The 6,000-nt window shown below is 40.2% G+C and overlaps 1 pseudogene; it reads left to right on the plus strand.

Annotated features, from left to right (window-relative positions):
• Nucleotides 1–5,722, plus strand: part of LOC111159852 — a 47,113-nt pseudogene extending 41,391 nt beyond the window's left edge.
• The last annotated feature ends 278 nt before the right edge of the window (nt 5,723–6,000 follow it).

Raw genomic sequence — 6,000 nt, forward strand, 5'->3', positions numbered from 1 at the left:
TGCCCACACGTATGTGTACATGCACACATGTGTGCCTATGCATATGTGTGTGTGCATTCACCCATGTGCACCCCTCCCACAAACGGGGATTGCCTTCGTTCACATGTCATTCTGTAAGATCTCTTACTTCACCTAGTCATCTGAGCCCCTGAATCTCAAGGACAGCTGTCATGACTCCCCAGAGCAGATTTATATCTTCATATTCTGCAAAGAATGTTATTATTTCTGACTTTTGAAAAAACTAAAGGAATTATGCGGCATCTTTTACTTTTTATTTAGAACTATATACTCCCCAAATCAGTAAGGTATGAACATATACTATAAACTATGCATTAAATACAGTGTTTCCAACCTTAACTTCCAAACAATACTTACTAGATAATTTTTTTAAGTTTTTAGGAAGTGGAATGAAGTAGGTGAAGCACCTTTGCATTTGTGTTTGAGAATACTTTTTGTAAAGGTTGTCCTTCCTTGGAAAAAAACATGATTACCATGTGGATAGTAAGTATGATTTAGCAAAGAATGTATTATGAATTTTTAAAAATTCTGAACTCATACTATTGTCAGTAAATTTGTTTCTCATGGGGATAGGGGAATAGCAATTCTGAAACCACTTGATCTTTTATGTGGGTTAAACAAAATAAGTAAACATACTGTAGATAATAAGGACCAAGTTTCTCTTGCTCAGGAAAGAAGTTACAAATAAGGAAAGAAGAAAGAACAATGACACTCCAGGAGCAATGAGCCCACCTACTGTTCAGATTTTTATTCCTAAAAACCATTCTCCAATAAAAAGAACCAAAGTGTTTCTTTGAAGAAGTGGTTGATTCTAAGCCTGAGGCAGGGTAAATAAAAGATGAATCTGGAGCATTTTAAAATTCTAGAAAGTAGAAGTGCTCAAAAAAGAATGGGAGAGGAGCATCTGGCTAGCTCAGTGGAAAGAGTGTGCAACTCTTGAGGTCATGAGTTCAAACTCCACATCGGGTGTAGAGATTACTTTAAAAATAAATAAATAAACTTAAAAAAAAAAAAAAAACAGATGGGAGAATATGGAAAGACCACAGGACCCAACCTGAAAGAGCTCACGAGGGCCAAAAGTAGAACAATTTGAGCAACAAAAAAGTGATAGTGTTGCATTATAACCCATAAAACAAAGCAAGTTAATATACACGCATCCACACTGATGTAAATAATTGAATAAGTAGGTAAATGGAGAAGAGACAGCTCTTTATGCAAATGAATTCAAATTAATAAATGTGGGGAGGGAGAATGAGGGAATAGAAAAATCACTCTTAAAACACCACAAATTATTGCAGGCAAGATTCACAGATGAATGCTAAAACTGGATAATGGATGAAAGTTTGAGAAGAAACAAGTCATTTGCATAGTCTCAAAGTATCTCTCCCCAAGATATCAATTGATTGCAAAGAGGAAAATAATCACAGTTGAGACACCTGGCAGCCACCACCTGAACCAAGCAATCAAAGCTCACACCATAATAGGATATCTTACACTGAGAAGGCTCATCACTGTGTTACTCTTCTCAATAATGTATATCACCAATCTCGTCCTGGAAAAACACCAGATAAAACCAAACTAAGGACTTAAGTCTTCAAAATAAAAGCTGACCAGAACTCTCCAAAAATGTCAAGGTCATAAAGACAGGGGAAGACAGAAAAACAGTTGCAGAGTAGAAGAGACTAAGAAGATATGACAACTAAATGCAACATGGGACCTTGGACAGAATCCTAGAACAGAAAAAGGTCATGAGTGGGAAAACTGTAAAAATCAAAATAAAGTCTGTACTTGGGTTAATAGTATTATAGCAAGGTACATACTCAGTTTGGATCACTGTACTATGATAATGTGAGACAGTAACATTAGGGGAAGCTGGGTGAAGAGCCTATAAGAAATATCTGTACTATCTTTGCAACTTTTCTGAAGTCTAAAATTAAAAATAAAAAATAACTGTAAACCAAATAACACAGTCTAATCAGAAGAATATTATGATTTATTAAACTGTAGTTCTATGTCATATAAAAGAGTGAGTTAATTATTATTAGAGCCCTCTGAGTCTTGGGGAAAGTAACCTAAAGATGTATTATCCTCCTGCTTCTGATACAACAGCCATGAGGGAGAAAGGCCTAGGAAAGATGGTTTTGATCTGATAAACAGGAGCACCGCAAAAAGTCTGAGTCCTGGTCATATACTGGGGCTAATGCGTTTGGCCGTTAGGTGACATATTGAGAATCTACCTTATTCCTCCTACTCTTCCTACGTGGGAAAAATTGAGTCCTGTAAACCTGATCCACATTTATAAGAAATGATGGGCTGTTGACAATAAAAATAGCAATTCTTAAGAGCTTACTACATGCTAGACACTATTCCAAACTCTTTACATATTTGATTTATTGTTCACAACAGCCTTATCAAATAAATATTATTATCCTTCAATCTACAGATAAGGAAAACAGGTACGGAGAGAGGAAATCAGATAAACAAAAGGTATGTTGCTGGGAAAAAGCATGCAGAAAATCATGGTACATCTCTCCTCTTCTGGTCATCTGTTACCGATCCTGCACTGGTGTTTTATCTGCCCGAGATATACCCTATTTTAATTAATTGCCCAGATTGAAGCCTTTTCACACTAAAAATAGACGTAGTAGAGGGAAGAGCCATCCATATATGAGAAGACATCTCCTCTGGCTGGATGATGGGTCCCAGAGCCCGCACCACCCTCCTCCTTCACTGGAAGTATGAACACAACTTCTCTGTCACCAGGATTCCAGTTAGCTTATAGCAGAAAACATGAAGAGTACCTTCTGTTGGCATGAAAAAGTCCCCTCTTGTTGGACTGTTCACTCAGACTGTGATTTCACACTGGGAAAATGAGTAATTACTTGTCAAACTATATGTTCATTTCCTGAGAAAATGGAAGTTGGCACTTGCTTCCCTGTTTCTCAATGCCTGCATGATAATAACGTTGCTTCGCATTTGTGTAGTGCTTTTGGTTCATAAATGTCACTCACATACTGTACCTGGTCTTCAAAATCAACCTTAGAGGTTAGTTCACACATTATCAACAAATATTTATGAAGTGCCTGCTATGTGTCAGGCCCTAGGAATGAAACAGGAAATAGGACTAATGTTCTCTTTGCCCACTCACGTAGAGGTGACATTACAGTGGGAAATACAAGCCAAAAATAAAACAAAACAGAAAACTAAATATATATCTAGTACAAATACATATTTTATATATTATAGTACAGAATGGTATTATACTACAAAATATGGAGTTATTTAAAAAAAAAAAAAAGAGGGGCACCTGGGTGGCTCAGTCAGTTAAGCAGTTGCCTTCAGCTCAGGTCATGATCTCAGGGTCCTGGGATCAAGTCCTGCGTCAGGCTTCCTGCTGACGGAGCCTGCTTCTCCCTCTCCCTCTGCCTCTCTGCACCCACCCCCTGCCAACTGTGGTCTTTGTCTCTCTCTCAAGTAAATAAATAAAATCTTCATAAATAAAGAAATAATTTTTTAAAATACTATAAAATAAAAAATATAACCAAGCATAACATGGAGAGACCTACTTTGGAGAGGGGATTAGTCAAGGCCTCTCGGAGAAGGTGATGTTTGATGAGAAACAGGTTCCCCTGTAAAGTTTGGGGTGGTGCCTCCCATTTAGAGGAATCAGCAAATGCAAAGGTGGTATGTGCAAGGAGGCTGGGAATGGTAGGAAAAGAGTTTGGCACCTTCTGTGAACTACCAGGAGGCAAATTCCTACTAGAAGGCAAATTTCTCTGGAAAACTGGGAACAGGGGGGCTGGAGACCTTAAATGAAGTTCCAGAGCAAAGCAAATAGTAGATTATACAGGGCTGGTGCTTAGAGGTTACTTATGAATGCTTTTCTTCTAAAGGCAGTGGAGGGATACCTGGGTGGCGCAGTTGGCTAAGCATCTGACACTTGGGTTCGGCTTGGGGGCCATGACCCCAGGATCGTGAGATCAGACCAGCATTGGGCTCCACACTCCACATGGAGTCGGCTTGAGATTCTTTCCCTCTCCCTCTCCCTTTCCCTGTGTTCCTCACCCTGCTCACACACTCTCTCTCAAATAAATAAATAAATAAAATCTAAAAATAAACAAATAAATGCAATGGAAAGAGGTGACAATGTTATGGTCATTTTACAGGTGAGTAAAATTAAGCTCAGAGAGATTATGTGTCTTGTCTGAATTCTTAGACCTGGAAAGCGTATGGCTCTATCCCACGTCTCTCCATTCCTTTCTTTTTTACACAGATATATGACAAGTGCATCCTAGATGCCACACACCTTACTACTGGGTAGATAAGATAGTTTTTTTTTTTTTTAAGATTTTATTTATTTATTTGACAGACAGAGATCAGAAGTAGGCAGAGAGGCAGGCAGAGAGAGAGGAGGAAGCAGGCTCCCTGCTGAGCAGAGAGCCCGATGCGGGGCTTGATCCCAAGACACCGGGATCATGACCTGAGCCGGAGGCAGAGGCTTTAACCCACTGAGCCACCCAGGCGACCCGATAAGATAGTTTTAATCACATTTGGATTAAGTCTGGAAGTGGGAAATGGCTGTGTGAACAAATGCAATAAAATATGACTGGCGCTTTGTCCAGAAGTCTCTACAAAATACAGAGGAGACTTGAGGAGGGGAGAAGTCAATTTTATGTGGGTTAGGCAAAGAGAATCAGAGAGTTAGCACTGAGCTCAGTCTAAAAGATGGATGTTTATAAGGAAAATGGGAGTAGAAAGGATCATCAAAGCAGGGTGAGCACAGATAGAATTATACAGCCTGGTAGATGCTGCAAATAGCAAGCTACTTCTGGCATGGAATGGGTGGGGGGCTTGACGGTAGGGCTGAAAACAGAAATTGCAAAGGCCAGATCATGAGCCCCTGGCATTGCAAAACACCCAACTCTTGATTTTGGCCTAGGTTGTGATTGCACGGTCATTAGATAGAGCTCGGAGTCGGGTTCCACAATTAGCATGGAGTCTGCTTAGGACTTTCTCTCCCTCTGCCACCACCCCACCCCAACACTCTCTCTATCTCTTTCAAATATATAAGTAAGTCTTTGGAAAAAAAAAAAAAAAAAAGATTCTCTCCCTCTCCCTCTGCCCATCCCTACCCCCACAACTACTTGCTCACATGTGGTCTCTCTCTCTCAAAAAAAAAAAAGAAAGAAAAGAAAAGAAAAAGAGCCCTTTTACGAAGATTGTGCCGAAAGCTAAGAAGGACGCCCCTGCCCCTCCCAAAGCTGAAGCCAAAGCAAAGGCTTTGAAGGCCAAGAAAGCGGTGCTGAAAGACGTCCACAGTCACAAAAAAAAGAAGATCCGCACATCACCTACGTTCTGACGACCCAAGACTCTGCGTCTCGGAAGGCAGCCCAAATACCCTCGAAAGAGCGCCCCCAGGAGAAACAAGCTGGATCACTATGCCATCATCAAGTTCCCCCTGACTACTGAGTCAGCCATGAAGAAAATAGAAGACAACAACACACTTGTGTTCATTGTGGATGTCAAGGCCAACAAGCACCAGATCAAACAGGCTTGAAGAAGCTCTATGACATTGATGTAGCCAAGGTCAACACCTTAATCAAAGCAACACCTTAATCAAGCCTGATGGAGAGAAGAAGGCATACGTTCGACTGGCCCTGACTATGATGCTCCGGATGTTGCCAACAAAATTGGGATCATCTAAACTGAGTCCAGCTGGCTAAATCTAAATACAGTTTTTCATGATAAAAAAAAAAAAAAAGAAAGAAAGAAAGAAAAGAAAAAGAAAAAGAACCTGTAGAGATAAATTGTGGTGGGGGCAGGGAGCAACAATAGGAAAAGGGAAAAAGGGAGACCGGTTAGAAGATTTGACAAGGTCTAGGTCAAGAGAAAGTGGAGGTGTGAAGAAAGACTACAAGGGTGGGGTGGGAGAGAGGAGAAACGATTAAACAGACGGGAAAAAGGAAGAAGGTGCAGAACTTG

This window comes from Enhydra lutris, unplaced genomic scaffold, assembly GCF_002288905.1.
Source record: "Enhydra lutris kenyoni isolate GAN:26980312 unplaced genomic scaffold, ASM228890v2 scaffoldscaffold70, whole genome shotgun sequence".
Taxonomy (NCBI): Eukaryota; Metazoa; Chordata; class Mammalia; order Carnivora; family Mustelidae; genus Enhydra; species Enhydra lutris.